This window comes from Schistocerca piceifrons, chromosome X (assembly GCF_021461385.2).
Source record: "Schistocerca piceifrons isolate TAMUIC-IGC-003096 chromosome X, iqSchPice1.1, whole genome shotgun sequence".
NCBI lineage: Eukaryota > Metazoa > Arthropoda > Insecta > Orthoptera > Acrididae > Schistocerca > Schistocerca piceifrons.
This window is the reverse complement of record NC_060149.1, coordinates 742,177,800-742,198,116: the sequence shown is the minus strand read 5'-3', so window position 1 is coordinate 742,198,116 and position 20,317 is coordinate 742,177,800. Positions and strand designations below refer to the sequence as shown.

General features: G+C 42.9%; 1 protein-coding gene and 1 pseudogene across 1 annotated transcript in view; both read left to right on the top strand.

Annotated features, from left to right (window-relative positions):
• Nucleotides 1-20,317, top strand: part of LOC124721176 (HEAT repeat-containing protein 5B) — a 478,541-nt gene that overhangs the window by 103,119 nt on the left and 355,105 nt on the right. The gene's annotated exons all lie outside the window — the stretch shown is intronic.
• LOC124723591 lies at nt 18,107-18,224 on the top strand (annotated as a pseudogene).

The window sequence follows — 20,317 nt, the reverse complement described above, 5'->3', positions numbered from 1 at the left end:
GACTACCGCAGTCTACTTCACCCCTCCACCGCCCCCACACCGAACCACTCAGGGTTATTGTGCGGTTCGGCCCCCGGTGGACCCCCCCCCCCTCCCCCCTCCACCAGGGAACGTCTCATACCAGACTAGTGTAACCCCTATGTTTGCGTGGTAGAGTAATGGTCGTGTACGCGTACGTGGAGAACTTGTTTGCGCAGCAATCGCCGACATAGTGTAGCTGAGGCGGAATAAGGGGAACCAGCCGGCATTCATCGAGGAAGATGGAAAACTGCCTAAAAACCATCCACAGACCTCGACACAAGTCCACCGGGCGGATTCATGCCGGGGACCAGGCGCTCCTTCCCAATCCGGAAGTATTATTAGTAACTCATATCTGTATTCCAGGGAGTGTTAATGTACTTTTTGGAAAATAAACATACCCAGGCATGTCTATGCACTGCATCGCCAGTGATTCGTAAGGCGCACTGCGGAGTGTCGATATAACATTGCAAAATATCCTGTAGTTGCTTCTTGTGACGTAGTGGCGTTGATGGAATGGGAAATCATCTGCTCCCTCTTCAGATTGCAGATGCATGAAGGAGGGAATTCAATTGCATGACCACAGTCCGGCGATTTACCTTGCTTCGCGCTTCTACCCTCCACCGTGTTACACCTCAAAAACACAATGTATCTCTTAATATGGCTCTTGCACTTAGACGTGGGACACTCATTTAATATCTGTCCTTAACCCACTTCATTCAACAATAAACTATCGATTTAATACCATTAAAAAACTATTTTTAATAATTTGCGATTTTTCCGTCCCCTGCAACAGGGAACCTTTTAGTCCTAGAGGGGAAAAAAAGAATAGGACCTTTGTTGTAGGAAATATAATTTTGTACAAATTGAATGTAGTTTAATTTTTCATTGGGAAACATTTTCGCTAGAAGCAGCGGTTTTAGAGTTAAAGAAAAACATAAAAAGTGACCTTTAAACGCCCCCACCCCCAACGATGGAAATCTATAGTATGTTGTTCATGACAAAATTTGCGACTACACGAATTTTTCCCCCTAATTTTCCTTCGTTGACAGGACTAAGTAGAACGTAGCCTGTTAAAGTTGTTTTGCTACCAAACGAGGCTTACCACGTGAGAGAATATATTTGCATGTGCCGACAACTGAGATTCCTTTGCTCTTGTGTCTCGTCGCGTGTACAGCTAACGTTTTAGATGCTGTTGTTAGCACGGAAGGCTGTGAATTGAAATGTATCGGTCTCATAGCTGGCCTGCTGCATATTGATTTGCTAGGCATGCGCACGGTGGATGAGCGGTGTTCTCAGGTGACGGCTTCCTCTAAGCTAATCAGGCGTGCCCCTCATGTACTGTGCGTGTATTTCATATAGAAGTTACTTGTCCTGAAGTATTGTTGCCCAGGTGTATCGGACAATCAAAATAAATCTCTCGGGCGGACTGAACGTGCTCGTGCAGTGATTAACATAGTGATAACTCTGCATGAATTGTAAGTTCTCCGTGCGTTAACGAAATCATTTCAGGCTATTACTCGTGAGATTCCTTTAAAAAGTTCTTGGGCGATTTCTCCGCGCACTTTTGTCGAAATGAGGTAGAGCTCCGTCTTCATTGACTTCGATGTCGTCTATGCATTAAACTTTGACCTTTCTTTATTGTTAAGTGGTGAAATCAATACTCCTCAGAACTATTGTACCTTTTAGTTCTATGTCATTCAAAATTCCAACAGATACAATGTCGCATGAATCTCAACTAAACATTCTGTGGCCTGTAGTGTTTATATACAGGGTGTTACAAAAAGGTACGGCCAAACTTTCAGGAAACATTCCTCACACACAAAGAAAGAAAATATGTTAAGTGGACATGTGTCCGGAAACGCTTACTTTCCATGTTAGAGCTCATTTTATTACTTCTCTTCAAATCACATTAATCATGGAATGGAAACACACATCAACAGAACGTACCAGCGTGACTTCAAACACTTTGTTACAGGAAATGTTCAAAATGTCCTCCGTTATCGAGGATACATGCATCCACCCTCCGTCGCATCGAATCCCTGATGCGCTGATGCAGTCCTGGAGAATGGCGTATTGTATCACAGCCGTCCACAATACGAGCACGAAGAGTCTCTACATTTGGTACCGGGGCTGCGTAGACAAGAGCTTTCAAATGCCCCCATAAATGAAAGTCAAGAGGGTTGAGGTCAGGAGAGCGTGGAGGCCATGGAATTGGTCCGCCTCTACCAATCCATCGGTCACCGAATCTGTTGTTGAGAAGCGTACGAACACTTCGACTGAAATGTGCAGGAGCTCCATCGTGCATGAACCACATGTTGTGTCGTACTTGTAAAGGCACATGTTCTAGCAGCACAGGTAGAGTATCCCGTATGAAATCATGATAACGTGCTCCATTGAACATAGGTGGAAGAACGAAACTAAAATGAGCTCTAACATGGAAATTAAGCGTTTCCGGACACATGTCCACATAACATCTTTTCTTTATTTGTGTGTGAGGAATGTTTCCTGAAAGTTTGGCCGTACCTTTTTGTAACACCCTGTATATATTGGGTGTCCCAATCTTCTTGACCACCTCCAAATAACTTTTTGTCCAGAAGCAAAATAATGTATCGAGCAAATGCTGTTTAGCTACCAGGGGGACATAAACCATCATGATTGCCTTTCTTACAACTTGTTTCGCCACGGAGATGAACGGCAGTACGTCGTGTTTAAATACATCTCTAATTTTCTTTATTCGGTAATCTACTTTCTCTCCTCAATATCCTTTCAGAAACGTATCACAGTATGTCATTTACGTAAACATGAAGCTATTAAACGCCTGCCAAGGACATTCAGGTTTATGTTGTTACGTCTGCCGTGTTCGATAATATACGTAAATACACGACGCCCTTCATTTTATTCCGGTTAGCTTCCCATAGCACTTGGAAACAACTAATTCCTTCCATAGTTATAAATTCACGGTTCCTCCTGAATTTATTGTAACTGATTTAATCTTGAACAAACTTCATTTGCTTATAGACTACTTTCTGGCAAGTCTTCAAAATGGTTCAAATGGCTCTGAGCACTATGGGACTTAACAGCTGTGGTCATCAGTCCCCTAGAACTTAGAACTACTTAAACCTAACTAACCTAAGGACATCACACACATCCATGCCCGAGGCAGGATTCGAACCTGCGACCGTAGCGGTCACGCGGTTCCAGACTGAAGCGCCTAGAACTGCACGGCCACACCGGTCGGCGCAAGTCTTCAGTTGTATTCATTTCGTATAATGAATTTTTCCAGGCCAGCTCCGTACCGTCGCGTGTGTTGATAATTCACAAGTAAGAAGTGTGGGATATTTTCCCTTGTCTTCTGAACAGATGTCAATTTACCTCCCCTAGAATATGTCTTGTGCTGACAGCATGATTTCTCGTCGAAGCGAAGTGTTATGCATCTGTTTAGTATACTAATCATTCCGAAAGTTTACCTTCGAGACTTTTTGTTTACATGCCGGTGTAAGCTGAATAGTGTTTGTTCAGTTGGATATGATTTTCTGTCTGTCATATTTATGGGCGTACGGTACTATACATTTAGACATTCAATAAACGGGGTAGGGATCGCAACAGTTGCGTAGTTCAAAATGAACAGCATCGTCCATATTAAAATGATACACACTTTATACTCCTACAATAACGCTCAATGAGTTCTTATTTTGTATTTTGCTTTAAAAAATCAAGAAACATTACTGTAGATTGTGGTGTATTCATAAAGTTGTGTTGTACCATGGATGAAGCATGTGCCTAATGGCTCTTTTGGGTTGTAGGTATCGTACACTGTAACTTTGAAATTTTACATAGTATTTATGTGATAAGATAATACTACACGTTTTTGGAGATTGTGGATCACATTTTGGAAATACTTACATCCATTTGTAAGATGCGTTATGCCATATTTCATCATCATCATCATCATCATCATCATCTTCTTCTTTCATGTATTAGCCACTATGGACTACTCCCGTTTTAACTGTTTCTCCTATCTTTTCTACCACATTTCTTTCATCATTTATTGGTTTTCTCTCTTCTTTCGTCTGTTCAAGTGATTAGTCTTCTTTTTGGGTTTTTCATGGAAACTTTTTCTGCCTTGTAATTTCTTTCTATGTGGCAATTATTCCTCAATATCTTAGGGAATAATTCGGAGTTCATCTGTATCTTTTCCAATTTCTTTGCGCCATGTGTTATCCATTTTTAATTTACCGAAATTTCATCTGTTACATTAAACATTCATCATCATCGTCGTCGTCATCATTGTCATCTACTTCGTGAATTAACCAACAGAACTGTTGCATCCTATCAGTCCACCTCTTCGTTGTTTTTCACCACCGTGTTTTACTAGTTAGCTATTAATGCATATTTTGTTTATTATTAGAATATGGAGGTACCGCTTTTATCTTCAGTTTACAGATAATTTTTCTTTCCAATCCCGAAAAGGATCAAAACTGCTTTGTTATAAAACTCTAGACTTAATCTTGTGTTGTATCTTGTTAGTCTATTGCAGAATTGCTTCGCTCCTTATTACATCTTCAGTCTATCTTCACAGGTGTTATAGCCGTTGCTGTAACATCGTAATCCTTTGTGAAATGTTACACTATACCAACATGGGATACACATTTCCTGAGCAAAGCTTGGCATACTTCGTTTTTTACTTTCAGTAGTTGCTAATAACACTTGCTGCGACGGCAGTCTAAGAAGTGATGAATAGGGAATTCAAGATTGAGGGTGGTATTTGTTATTGATTGACATTTTGGCCGGGAGGGGAGGTGGATAACACAGTAATAAAATGCATTCATCAGCTCATGCTGTTGGAGCGTGCTGTGAACCATTTTGCTGCTCATAATGCTTTTCAATCTTAGATAAGAGAACTGCCAATTTACACGCTTACGAAGAAATAAAACTTAGACTTTAATGGTTTCCAAAGAAACGGAAGTTACGAGAAGCGTTAATTAACGTAACCCGAAGAGACAGCAAATGTGTGTATTACAGTGGGGGAATTAATATCACCTAACGAGAAAGATTCGAATTTAAGGAAGGAAGATCGGGTTTAACCTCCCGTCGACATTGAGGTCGTTAGAGACGAAGCACAGGCTGAGATTGTGTCAAGGACGGGGATGAAAATCGGCCGTATTCTTTCAAGGGAGAATTAGAGGAAATAAGTCCTGTACTTAACGTCTCGTCGACAACGAAATCGTTAGATACAGAATAAAAGTTCAAATTAGACGAAGATGAGGAAGAAACTCGGCCGTGGTTTGTTAAAAGAAACCATCGCAGTATTCACATTACTCGATTCAGTGAAGACACGGATAACAAAATCTGGATTGCTGGTTGGGAATTGTAACCCCACATTTCATAAATGAGAGCCCAGTGTCATGAATTTGGAAATCGGCGGATCGTGAAGCTTAAAAGTGTTAATCATAATTCGTGCATACATCAAATAACATTTACCTCGTAATACCTTTCAAAGATCCTCGTACTGAATAGCTTGTGAGAAAATTATGTGATAGATTTGGAAACTGATGATTTCAGTAGATCTAAGGTGATTCGCAATATTCTCTTACGTATAAAAATAATTGCATCCCGAAGAACAAAATGGATGACTATGAGAACGCATCCTGTGGCTCGGATCTGTTATCCTGCCTCGCAGCTAACAGTGTTACTAATATATGTACAGGACGCGGCACGTAACTTGGGTACACCCGGTATTTCCTAAATGTTGACGTTACTTAAACGTATAAGTATTTTGATTTATTATGTAAATAATGTTGGCTGTTACATCTGCAGTAATATTGAAGCATTTAAGTTTTACAAAAACAGAGAGCTTTTGTATAGAAACTTACACTAATATGACATTCGTTAGTATTTGCCATGAAACGTTTAGTAGGGTGTGTTACATATAAAGACTCTGGTAAGCGGGACAGCCCAATTTCACGTCCATTGACATGTAAATATACAGTAGCATAGCGGATGCTTACCGAGTCAGCCGACTGCCTGAGCCTTCCATATTTCGCACTTCCTTCTGTATATCTTTAAGGGAACAAATCATTGCAAACACAACCAGACGTTATATCACTATGGTTCTCTCTTCAAGGACTATCCAGTACAGTTACGAAAGGCGTAACATTCCATTAAAAAGGTGGAATTGTCTCAATATCTCGCTAGATATAATCGTTCGGTGTATTAACGATACAGAATAACACTTCTCTCTTTGCGTATTACCACTTGTTGAAAACCTTGTTTCTTATATCTTCAACCATTCAGGTAACATTATGGGTATCCACGATACATGAGACTCCCTGTAAATACACTGAGTGGCCAAAAATTTCCGGACACTGGTTATTGTTTGAACAAATGTCAATATTTTACTGATTTATTTTTCAGTAAGACATTTGCAATATGTTCTAAAAGATTCAAGGCGGAATTTGTATCCAATATGGTTTGTACTACTTAACGAGTTTTTGAGTTAGTCCTATACGATGATTATTCTCTAGTGCATTCTAATCGATAGCGTTCAGATTATAGCTTTTAGCAGACAGGTCTGGCAAATCCACCCGATTTGCGTCGAACCACAATGCAGTGGTCCTTGCTTTAAGGACAGGAGCATATCATGCTGATACAGATTAGATCCCATTTCGATCTGTTACCACAGCATGGGAAGTGTGCTTTTCTGTATTAAGTTTCTCCGTCGATGGAAACTAAGACTTCTAAACGAAATCAGCAAAATAGCCCCAGTTTATGACATATCAGTTAAGTAAGGAGCGCCCTCCACATTCCCGCAAGGTCCACAAATGTCCATCTCCATGCCACGTTGCGTACTGTGAATCTTGAAGACGTTACATGCAAATAACTTAAAGCTGCCACACCTGCATAGATAATCCTCGAGGTCTGAAGTTAACAGTCCAAATCTTGAGGATTGCGCCAATATCTGTGAGGAAATCTCTCTGGCCAGAAATGGACTGCTAATTTCACAAAAGCAGATCAAGAAACTTTTTTCCGTACCGGGCTGCGTGCTGAGACTGTGCAGTTGAAACTCACGCTTTTAGCCCATGCCCCAGTCGACCTCTGCGCTTACATGCGACAGAACTTGCGGAAAATGAAAATCCAATTTCGGAAACCGGTTGTCGCTGCGTGCTTACACATTCGGGCTGATTCGAATTTGCTAGTCCGATCAAATATCTGTTTTCCGAGCGTCAATTGTTTTACGTTACTGATTTCTGTAAATCGGCTGTTGTGGTGGTTCAGATTTCGTCAGCACCTTGGCCTGAGGTTATCATTAACTCTGGTAATATTCTTAAATAACGAGAAAGTACAGTTTGCTTATGGATCTGACAAGGAAGAGGAGGAAACTGTTCTTGAATAGATGTTTAAAAACATTATCCACGCTAGTTAATGAGCACGAAACCTTTTAATTACATAGATTTCGCGCCTCGTGGAAAAAGTGCGAAGTGATTAGTGATGGAACATTATTCTACTCCACAATGATGTGTTTTACAGTGTTTTAAGCCTATTTGAAAAAAATTTTGTCGGTGTATCAATAGTGCAGTAATTACTTTCTTACCCTAATATAATTCGTACGAAGGGCCTCGTAAATAACTCGTCGCGTTTCTTGCATTATGCACCTTAAGATCTTCGTAAGTCCTTTGGGTACGTAAAAGCCTCTGCATCGCCTCAGTCTTTTGTGGAGAGAAATGCTATCATATTTCATAATAACAGGAGTAACCAGTGGTAGTACATGAAAATTACTTTCTTCATCCATCCTGAAATACTTAATAAAAATCTTCTCGTTAACAGCTGTACGTACACCAGTACTCGTATTCACGGTTCCTCTCGAGCCGAAGCACTCCGCAAACAAGCAGCCGACAGTCAGTAAAACCTCTCCATCTAACGCGGAAATCACCTCGGTAACACTCCGACTGCAGAAAATCTTGAAGATAATCTTACACCGTCAGAGCGCCAGGATCTGGGCGAAGAAAAGGCATTTTTCTTGAAGGTACTTAAATATACGTGTCAAGTGATTTTAAGCGACGTCGAGCATTCGTTGTTATTCTCCTCGACTTTGGGACAGAAGTGGGATCATAAAAGCTGAGTCCTTTGCCTCTCTACGAATAGGTCTGTCATTGAGTTCTTTTTCTCTCCGTTGACTACTTCTGAGAGAACACGCCATTGATTCTGACGCCGTAATTTTTACTTAGATAACTTTTTTACATATCTGACAACAAATTTGTTGTGTTTATACACTTACGATACGTGAAATTCTACCTAACGAGATGGTGCAATGGTAAGACACATACCTGCATTCAGGAGCAGCGGTGTTTAAATCCCCTGTTCAGTTAGATATTTTGAGGTTTTTCGTAAATTCTCTATACCGAGTAAAGCGAATGCAGACGTGACGTCAACGGAATCCTTAAACCAGAATCCTTCCAGTCGCCTTTCCTTTTGACCAAATTACGTGCATCAGTGTGCTGTGAACTTTTGGAGAGACTTCGCAGTGCTGAGAAGCAACACGAAAAGCACCCACAGAAATGCACCTCTATTGGCAGCTCGTGGGCGAAATCAGTCGCAGCGCTTGGGTACGCCAAATGGTGTGTTTTGTACAGAGAACTATTCGTGTCTTTAATTAACGTGTGATGTCAGTGAATACGGTTGTAGTACCGACAAACTGCGAAACGTGTTGTAAATCTGAGCCAGAAAGAGAAGTTTGTAGCTCCGAGGCTTGTGAACTGGCAGCGGCGCGCGCGTGGGAGACAGCTTCCACTCGCCGCCAACAGAGATTATTGATTTTGCTCAAGTACCATTGCGAACTTTTGTCTCTCCCAGCGGAAAACCGGATTTAATCGCAACATGATTCGAAAACGAAAGACTGAATTTCTACAGAAAGCTTGCGCAGCGTTCCTGCGATGCCTTTGGGTATACTGTGGGTCGAGTTGGTTTTACGAGTACGGTGAAAACAAAATTCCTCAGTAGCTTTTCCACGGTGTTGCTTTTGCCGCACACTGTAAGAGCGGACGGAGAGATGAAGTTACGCCTCTTCTCAGTGCACGTTAGTGTTGTAGCCGGTCCCTGTGGCCGAGCGGTTCTAGGCGCTTCAGTCCGGAACCCCGCGACCACTGCGGTCGCAGGTTCGAATCCTGCCTCAAGCGTTGATGTGTGTGATGTCCTTAGGTTAGTTAGGTTTAAGTAGTTCTAAGTTCTAGGGGACTGATGACCTCAGATGTTTAGTCCCATAGTGCTCAGAACCATTTGAATGTCTGTGAGGTTCGGCATATTCAAGTGCGCAGGACGGATGATGTGTACACATTGTTTTGAGACTGATCCGTCGTACATCCACAAAACGGTGTCAGATTATAGTTGTGGTCTCCATACAAAAGTTATCGGAGTATCACAAAACTTTCTTCTTGCCGGTTAATACTGTGCCGATTCAGCACACGATACCTGAACCGTGCCGTCCGCCGACAGTACTCTTACTGACTGAGCATCAAAGGCGTGCGTGGATAGCTCAATCGGTAAAAGCAGTGCCGCGGAAGGTAGGATTCCGGGATTGATTCCCGATCCGATACTCAATTTTTATCTGCCAGGAACTTTCAAAATAGCTTACATTCCGCTACACCTTCTACAGTAGGTGAACAAACGCATGCACACGATCAGATAGTTGTTGCTGTATCTTTAGCTGGTGAGACACGAAGTCAGATGCATTAGGGGCTCCTTTTTATTTATCAGAAGTAAACGTCCCCCATACGAGGGTACCTCTACCACTTGTCTGAACAGTGGTTCAAAAATGGTTCAAATTGCTCTGAGCACTATGGGACTTAACATCTGTGGTCATCAGTCCCCTAGAACTTAGAACTACTTAAACCTAACTAACCTAAGGACAGCACACACATCCATGCCCGAGGCAGGATTCGAACCTGTCTGAACAGTGTCATGTTGACAGTTGGTAAGCTTTCCTCATGTGGTATTCGACGTACTTCTACCCTAGCATCGACGTGACCCAACGAATACTGCAGCCCATAAATCCAGACGGCATTTCATCATATTTAGAGCGTCCAGTGGCTTTTTTTGCGTTACTATCAATATTTGTGTTTGTAGTCTGCATTGAACAGAGGTACATGCGTGGGGTGGGAGTTTCTGTGCTCATCAACAAATAGGAGAGATTTGTAGAAGGCATGGCAGCTCACTGGTTGTCGGCGTCCAGCATTTAATTAGCGAGTGATTTGCTGACCTGTGGCGCATCTGTTGGCACATCTGTTGCAATCCGCAATAGCCAACGTTGACCCCTATCACCAAACCTATTTGCCCGCGGCAGTTGATTCTGGTGGCAGTGATTTTGTCCGAATCGAGGTGCTCACTAAAGTGAGTGGGCTAGGGTCTTCACGGTGTCCGTGTTGGGAGTGCCGCATGCGGTCAGGTATACACAGTGACTTGCTTTGATATTGCGCCTATTGCCCACCCTGCACCCAACTCTCACACAGACGACCATTACAATGCCTGATGGCGTGAGAGACCCTACTGTTCCATTCGTCATTGCGACGGATATAGAGGATGGACAAAAATGTGGAAACACTGAGAGAAATGGGTGCTTGAACATAAATGCAGATTCTAGCCAAGCCTGCAGTTGCGCTGTTGTATACGACCACGGACGGCACCTGTGCAATGTCCTAAATACGTTGCAAGCGTCAATCGTGGTCATAACAGTGTTCCGTGTTGTTGTGAGTGGTCATCGTGGCTGAATGTCAGCCGAAGGGACCAGGGTTCGATTCCCGGATGGGTCGGAGTTTTTATCCACTCGGGGAGTGGGAGTTGTGTTTTGTTCTAATCATTCTCGACACGCAAGTTGCCTAAATGGCGTCATGTAAACATATTTGCACCACACGACAGAGTGAGTAGGGAAGCGGCTGCAGCAGAATGAGTCTATCAGGTGAGCTCAGTGACTTAGAACGTGAACTACTCACTGGATGTCACCTGAGTAACAAAGTCGTCAGGGACATTCCAATCCTAAAGCTGCCCAAGTCGACTGATGGTGATGTCATTGTGAAGTGGAAAGGCGCAGGAACAACCGCAGCTAAACCAAGACCAGCAGACCTCATGTATTGCCTGACGAAACGTCGAGCACTGCGGAGGATAGTTGTAAAAAATTTCATGTAATCGGCGGAAGGAATCACTCGTCGGTTCCAAAGCGGTAGCAGCAGTCCAGTTGGCACAGTGACTCTGGGTAGAGTGTCAAAAAGAATAGGTTACAATGATCGAGCAACTCTTCATAAGCCACACTTTTTTGTTGTCAGTGCTAAGCGACGCTTGAGGTGGTGTAAAGAGCGACGCTACTGGATAGTGAATGACTCAAAGCGAGTGATTTGGAGTGATGAATCACGCTATACCTTGTGTCAAAGCGAAGGAAGCGTTTCGGTTTGGCGAATGCCCGGTGAAAGTTCGCTGGCTTCATGTATAGTGCCAACAGTGAAGTATGGAGAAGGTTGCGTTGCGGTATGGGGATGTTTCTCGTGGCTAGGTTATGGTCTCCTAATTGTGTTTAAGAAATCGCTAAATGCGGAAGGATATGAACTCGTTTTACAGCATTGTTACTGCGTACCGTAGAGGAACAGCTCGGAGACGACGATTGACTTTATCATAAAAATGGTTCAAATGGCTCTGAGCACTATGGGACTTAACATCTGAGGCCATCAGTCCCCTAGAACTTAGAACTACTTAAACCTAACTAACCTAAGGACATCACACACATCCATGCCCGAGGCAGGATTCGAACCTGCGACCGTAGCGGTCACGCGGTTCCAGACTGAAGTGCCTGGATCCGCACGGCCACACCGGCCGGCTGACTTTATCACCATGAGAATGTACCCTGGAGCATCTGTGAGTCAATGGTTTGTAGACAGTAATATTCCTGAAATGACTGGATTTTCGCTCCGAGCGAGGTGGCGCATTGCTTAGCACACTGGACTCGCATTCGGGGCCGCCCAGGGTGGCCGAGCGGTTCTAGGCGCTACAGTCTGGAACCGCGCGACCGCTACGGTCGCAGGTTAGAATCCTGCCTCGGTCATGGATGTGTGTGATATCCTTAGGTTAGTTAGGTTTAAGTAGTTCTAAGTTCTAGGGGACTGATGACCTCAGAAGTTAAGTCCCATAGTGCTCAGAGCCATTTGAACCATTTTGCATTCGGGGTGACGATGATTCAAATCCACGACCAACTATCCAGATTTAGGTTTTCCATGGTTTCCCTAAATCATTCGAAGCAAATGCCGGGATGGTTCTTTTCAAAGGGCTCGACCAATTTCCTTCCCAATCCTTGATACAATTCGACCTTGTGTTCCTACTATAACTACCTCATTCTCGACAGGGCTTTAACTCCTAATCTTTTTTCCTTGTTTTTCTACTCTCTAGACCTCGGCGTCCTATATCAATAACTTCTTTTGTTTCAGCTGTTGAGAAATAGTGGGTGCCATTCTTCCATAGACATTCGGAAACTTGAATCAAAGTGTCTTCAACAGAGTTCAGGCCTTCATAAAGGCGAAGGGTGGGCATAGTTCATATTAGTAGCCACTAACAGGTGTTAGATAATGTGCAAGCTCGTGATCCTTTCTGCGTTCAGTAATCGAAGATGTCACTGTTTCTTTAACTGCGTTAAGGGCAGGTGTGGATGCGTTTCTGTATTTTGGAGTGTAGAACAGCAAGTTCTTATCATCACCACGCATCCTAGACCTTAGAACCTTTCGGACGCCGAACCTGTAGTCATAAATTGTTGTCACAGTCTATGAACAACAGATTAAAAAACGTGTAATCATTTTCCACTTTTGATGAATTTCACCGGTTTCCAGTTTGTCAATGACCTTCCATTGAAGTTTGTCAGTGATCTTCCATTGTAGTGCATCCGGTAAATGGTACGCCGACGTTACTGACGTCGTTGGATATCTGATCCCTTTTTTCCTCACTCAACAGTAAATGCTGTCCGGCTACTAGACATGATGTTGTCTGAAACGTAAATACGGAGTATATAAGTAGTAGCACTGCTGCTTTTAAAGCGGCAGAGTGCATTACTACTGAAGTAATAGTGTGCTTAACTTTCGTGTTAGTTGGTTAATGTTTTCGCGAGGTATTACCGTTTCCAGCCGGCGGCTGTGGTCGAGCGGTTCTAGGCGCTTCAGTCCGGAACCACGCGGCTGCTACGATCGTAGGTTCGAATCCTGCCTCGGGCATGGATGTGTGTGATGTCCTTAGGATGGTTAAGTTTAAGTAGTTCTAAGTCTAGGGGACTGAAGACCTCAGATGTTAAGTCCCATAGTGCTTAGAGCCATTTGAACCATAACCGTTTCTGTAGTCTGCCTTAACTCTGTGGAAACCATCATACGAATATTTTGATTGTGTTCGACACATCTCTATTGAATCGAGGCCGCAGCTCCTTTGCGAGGTGTAAACTGTCCACTGATAGGTCGAGACTCATCGAAGAGGCATCGTTTGCTGCAGAGATTTAGTTTTGTGGAACGCTACGGCGAAACACTAGAAATGAGTTTTCGTGCCAGAGAAATCATTCATGTGCGGCCTCAAATGGATGGGTGGCTGCCAGGGTGCTAAACGTTATCAAGTACTTGGCGAAGAACATTGGGCAGAGGCTCTTCCTTGTTAAAAGGATAGTAAGTAATGTGTGCCGAAATTTGTCCACGTTTCTGAGAGTGTAGTGAATCATTAATCTTTCAGGATTATATACATGTCCTAGAATAATAGGACACTGCTTCTACTCGGCCGCACGCAGCTGTAACTCCTGCATTGTTGGACTCTGCCATTCCAGGTGATCGACGGATCACAATCAAAATCCTCGGTGCACAACTGGACGACTCTGTTAATAATGCTGACACACACGTCCACCAATTGGGTTACTCAAAGGTGTGTGCCCGCTGGTTTCGTCGCGGCCTAACAGAAGAGCATAAAGAGCAACGAAGGATCATCTGTACGGGATTGGTTGCGCGTTACGAGGCCGATCGTGACAATTTTTTGTTGAACATCATTACAGGCGATAAAACACGGGTTCATCACTTCGAACTTCATTGGGCTGTTGTTCCTCATCCATCCTGCAGACCGGATCTTGCACCTTCGACTCCGATGTGTTTGGCCCAATGAAGGATGCACTCTGCGGGAAGCGGTACGTGGATGATGGGGACGTTATATTGATGCAGCAAGACGTTGGCTCCGACGTCGACCAGGCGCATACAGGCCCTCCTAGTTGGGTTGCATAATGCCGTCGCATTTAACGGAGATTATGTTGAAGAACACGGATTTGTATTCAGATGGGTAGGGAATAAATTAGTGTATTGGAATCCTGAGTAAAACCAACCTGCTTTTTAAAAAAAAAAAAAAGGAAGTTCCGTTAGTTATTGAACGCTCCCCTTAGTTTTCCACCATCTGAGTATCAAGGCTAATGCCTTGAAATCCATAAAACTAAGGCGAGTGAGATGACGTAATGGTTTGCACACAGAACTTGGTTTTGGGTGGTTTTCTAAATCTTTTAAGGGCAAATGCCCGGATGATCCCTTTGAAAAGGACACTCCCCACTTACCTCTTCATCCTTTCTTCCTCCAGAGCCTGTCCTTTGTATGTCATGACGTCATCGTCGACGGATCGTTAAACCCTTATTTTCTTTTCCTAAAGAGCTGTGGTACTCTGCGAAGAAAAATACAACATAATAATTGTTATCAACTTTAATGCTCAAGCTGGTAGTACTGCTAGATATTGCACGTTATTTTAAACATGGCGTGTTGTTACATGTACGTCACACTTGCGACTGTTGACATTGGAGAAGAAGAAATCGAAACTTGTTACGGTTTTCACCTTTAACTTTTCCTGTTCATAACAGTGTGTGTCGGAGTGTATGCTCCAGCCTCAGATAATATACAAGTAATAAAACTCTCTTTCGATCTCGTATCGTGAGGGGCTGGGGTTCAAATCCCCGTTCGACTGTCCACGTTTAGTTCTTCAGTTGTTCCTCCTAAAACTTTCAAGGTAAATGCTGCGATGGTTCGTTTCAGAAGCACACAGATGATTTTCTACCCCGTCCTTCCCAATCTGAGTTTCTACTCCCTTTCTAATGACAACGTCGTTGATTAGACGTTAAACTTTAATTTCTCTTCCTTGTTCTTTTTTTTAGTTTCTTTGCATCTTTTGCGTCACCATAACGTCTCTGGTTTCCTGCGTGAAAGAAATCACTACAACTTTTCACATTATACATTTGAGAATTGTTAAGATATTCTCTTAGTAACTGTGGCCAGTACCTCTCTTTTAACATTTCGTTTTCGGGGCTAGAAACTTCTGTAGACGGACTTTGCTTGCTGTAAGACGCTTGTATACTGTACGTCATTGATAAGTCAAAGTGCCAAACCAAGTCGAGGGCGTCTGCGTTTATTCCTAGCCACGAAACTGAGGTCTTCAAAAGGTATGTGCCGCCATTGCTAAAGCTATATTATAACTTCTGCAGTTCTTTCTAAACAAGATGGGTTTTGGTGACGAAAAGTGAAGCAGCCGAACTACAACAAAGAATTGTTTGATTTGTGTACCACACGAGAATGGGGCGCAGGCTCCGAAACGCGCCGTGAAATGATTTAAAGGTTAAGAAGGCGCGCAGCAGGGTTCTTTTTCTCCAAATTTACCATCGCGTGTTGCCTTCTCGGTAAGAGCCTACTGGAGATCGCCTAGATTTGAGCCAATTGTTTTATCGCTACATCATCTTGCTGTACGTCACAATGTTGTTGGCCCCTGCAGTGATATTATTTCCTTTTTTTACACGAGCTAGATTGTTCTTCAATTAGCATTTGGAGTATTGATTTACAGCACTGATTTGGCATTCCTGTGGGCAGCTAGTTAATAGTGACATACCAGATTCGTGCACGAGAACTGATACATGGAAACAAAAGGATCACAGGTTGACTCCCTGTTGTGGCCGTAGATGTGCAGTGTAATGTGTAAGTATAAATATAAATGAGCTTTAAACCAGGAAGCCTTTTCGGTAGACCACCTGAGTCGCTATGAACGTAGAAATCCCTTTACATGTTCAAACGCACCCCGTTTATTTGTGATGCGGAAGCCTTTATCGAGCAGGGCACAGATTCGATCCAGGTCAAATCTTTAATTTAGTGCGCTAAATGCAGGTCTATGTTGCGCTGTTTTCAAATCTGATCGTGGGAATTTAACGTCCCGTCGACGTTTTTAGAAGCTGATTTTGAAGAGATGATTGAACAGTTTCTAGTCTTTGCTTATATGAAGAGCGACACATTCTCGAATTCGGGTCTGATAACTGTTTGTGGATGACATGCCAGGGATGACATGCAACCTTCTCGGTCTGAATTGATTATCTGAGGGTTAATTGTTGTCTTTGACAGCGAACATAATTGGAGAACAGAAATGAAAATTGTTGTACAATGTAGTATTACTCACAATACGCAGTTTATCGACTGAAAACCACAGAGGCCTGGTACATGTCATACCCGACATCTCTTTTTTCCATGGCCGTCTCCCGTGTAGTTGTAATGAAATGATGCAAGAGAACTGCGCCAGGTATATAAAATAAATCTCAATAAACTGAAACAAGCGGGCGACACCACAAAGAAACTATTTGAAAGATTACGCCTGTGTGGACAACACACTAACGACTGAGATGAAGACATCATCCTGAGTTGTAACGCCTTTGAAACAGCGTTCCTTTCCCCTTCTTTGTGTTGGAAATTGACGATGACGTCTTCAGAAGGGGAACACACTGTCTTTGTCCCACAAAGACTGGGTGAGTGATGGAGGGGATGGAATCGTACTGAGTCTTACAGGAGCCATCCACGTATTCAGCCGAAATTACTTGTGAAAACTATCAAAAACTGAAACTGGGATAGCCGTAAAAAGATTTAAACCAGTCGTATCGTGAAAACTAGTCCTGGGTCTTCATCACTGAAAACCACCTCTCTGCAACTACAGGTGTTATTGTTGCTGTAGTGCATTTATTTATTTATTTAACCTGGTGCACTTCGGGCCATCAGGCCCTCTATTACATCGGACCAGGGCGTCATGCATTTTACATTACAGTTACCTAAGAAATAACAACTTTCATATGACAAACAGTATTAAAACGATTTGAGTGTCTGAAGTGGCAATGCGAGTAAATAATACTGACTATGAACTAATAAAGTTAATACTGGCAGTATTTGTATTACTGCAGCTGCCACTAATAGTGGTAGTAATGATAATGATAGTGGCGATGATGATGATGATGATGATGATGATGACAGTAATAACATTGATAGTGGCTGATATAAAAAGACTTGATTGGTGAGCAAAATGGATGTTTTATGATATAGCTGGTACTGACGAAAGGAAATTTGACACAGCCAGCTAACAGTACTGGGAAATGAGAAGACCTGATTGGAAAGAAGGATGTACAAGGGTTGAAAGAGCGTATAGGAACAATGGTAAATCTTATTTTTGCTTCAGTAGATATGTCATTAACTTTCTTCTCAAGCTTGAGATGTTATTCAGTTCCCCAATATAATGTGGGGGTTATACCAGAATCGGGTTCCTGGTATTAAGAAGGGCTTTGTAATAGTGTCTGAACGATGGAGTGGGAAGAAAGGATTTTGCTCTGATGGGAATGGGTGTTCCTGCCATGTTGTTCATACGAGAGGGTTAAGGTCGAGGAGAGATATGAAGGACAGTGTTCTATGAAAGACAGTAAAGAAGGCAGAGGGTATGAAAATATCTGCGTTTGTCTGCACACAGCCAGGGTAGCTGTGCATATCATGGTCAAATACGATCAAAGAGTCGAACATCACAGATACAATGAACACAGGCATTCCTAACCAGTTTCAGACGCCGTTAGCTTTCCTGGGAAAGGCGTTGCAGGATAACATCACCGTGATCAATCATTGGAAGTATAATTATTTTTCAGCTCAAGAGGGAATAGTTTTTTTTTTTTTGGGGGGGGTGGCGAGATGCTGATGATTTCTTGCACACTGCAGTTACGTGGCTCAGTTCAATTAAGATTTTCATCTATTATTTCCCCTAGATTCTTTGCTGAGGCAACGGCCTTGCCGCAGTGGACACACCGGTTCCCGTGAGATCACCGAAGTTAAGCGTTGTCGGGCGTGGTCGGCACTTGGATGGGTGACCATCCAGGCCGCCATGCGCTGTTGCCATTTTTCGGGGTGCACTCAGCCTCGTGCTGCCAATTGAGGAGCTACTCGACCGAATAGTAGCGGCTTCGGTCAAGAATACCATCATAACGACCGGGAGAGCGGTGTGCTGACCCCACGCCCCCCTCCTATCCGCATTCATCGCTGAGGATGACACGGCGGTCGGATGGTCCCGGTAGGCCACTCGTGGCCTGACGACGGAGAGATTCTTTGCTGAAGCATCGAAGTTGATACATGTCCCATTTAGGGTTAAATATGGTAGCGATTCCAGATATTTCGGGCTAATGAGCCTAGAATGACCAACCAATACCGCTTCGGTTTTGGATGCGTTGAACCTGCGCTACTTTTGATAGTGCATGCAGGTCAGAATTGAGATTCTTGGTAGCTGCTTTTAGGTTTATTGGTTTTGCACTAAGATAAACTGGAGGTCATCAGCGCACATGTGGTATTTGCAGGAGGACATAATTGACGTACAGTGAAAAGAATATAGGACCTAATACCCAACCCTGGGAGACACCTGGTACTACCTGCATTCATTGGTGCCGGACATGACGCAGTGGTGGTGAGAGCGAAACTATTGCTTTGCACATGCCGAGAAATTTAGGCCGCTAAGTTTGGCAAGTAAAATGTCGAAGTCGACAGTTTCAAAGGCTTTCCTGATGTCTACGAAGCACATGATTGTTGCCTCTTGTGCATCCATGGCAAGCTTCAGGTCATCTTTTACATTGGTATTCTACTAGTATGTTGTTTGTAGTTAGGTAGCTCGTTAGCTGGTCGTGGACTATATATTCTAACGCCATGGACGGTGCAGGAAAAATGCAAATAACTAGGTAATCAGAGGGTGCTGTGGCAACGTCCTTTTTAGGTAGTGGCTTAACTACTCCCTATTTTCAGGCCTCAGGGAAAACACTTGTGGTTAAGGAGTGATTGAGGATACCTGTTGCAGTGGGCAGTAGTGGGTCAGTAACAAGCCTCATCGTTTGGAATGTGATGCCAGTAGGTGCTTGTGTGATACGCAGGATGACTTTTTTGACGGTATTGCAAGTAACATACTGTAGATAGAATTTTTCGTGGCTTCAGTCGTTTATCCCCATGAAGTAATCGCTGAGTCTCCATTTCGTTTGTGGTTCAATTGTGGTAATGGATAATGCGAAATATCGGTTCAGTTATTCGTCAGGGACAGTGGGATTAGCTGCAGCGTTTACTTTGCGTATACCATGACCATGCAAGTTTTTCCACTGGACAGCTGATCCACGATTTAGAAACGTAGGGAAGTGTAATTTACCCAGGTAGGAGGTCGCATTTCTGTAGTATTTTTCGTTATTGTAGGACCTTTACTAATTTGGGTTAAAGGAAGAGATTAGAAGATTCAAAGAAAAGATGCGTGATTCGTCCTGGGTTTGTTTGGTGTGCGAAAAAATACCAGTGAAATGATATTATTATTTTGTCATCTTTCTCAGCGAGTTGAACTAATAAGAAGCTCCCGGGTTTCCAATCGAGTGAATTAGTCTTCTTACTGATGTTCGCATTCAGCGTTGGTGCCACAATCAATGATACTGTAATACAAGGTAATTAAGCTAAGCTGTTCACCTCAGATGTTTCCTGAACCGTTTAAGATACCCGAATTCTGTTTGCGCCCAAATAAATTGTGAATAAGAACTCACTAAATGACGTATGGTATCTTTTCACAGCTACATTAATTAAGAGAGATCAGTATCAACTTCACTTTTTGAAGTGGAACTATAGTAGTTTCGGTTGTTAGTATCGTAGTTCTAAAAGAGACAATTACAACGGTGTTTCTTCCACAAAATTCGGCTAACTATTTCCGGAGTAATTATAGTAATTATAATGTTTAGAACTTACGTTTCATCTGTTTTGAACACGAGACAGATTGCTCTCTTATGCAAAAGTACGTGATTTAATGCCCAAATAAGGAAATACGTCACGTTGGGTAAGGTGGAAACAATATTGCGCCGTCGCAATACGGTGTATAAGGGGCACAGAGGAAGTGTGGTTTTAATTCCGTCTGTGTCGTTCACGTGTGTCGAGTGCGCATTGGTTCAAAAAAACTTAACAGACTAAAAGAAATCATATAT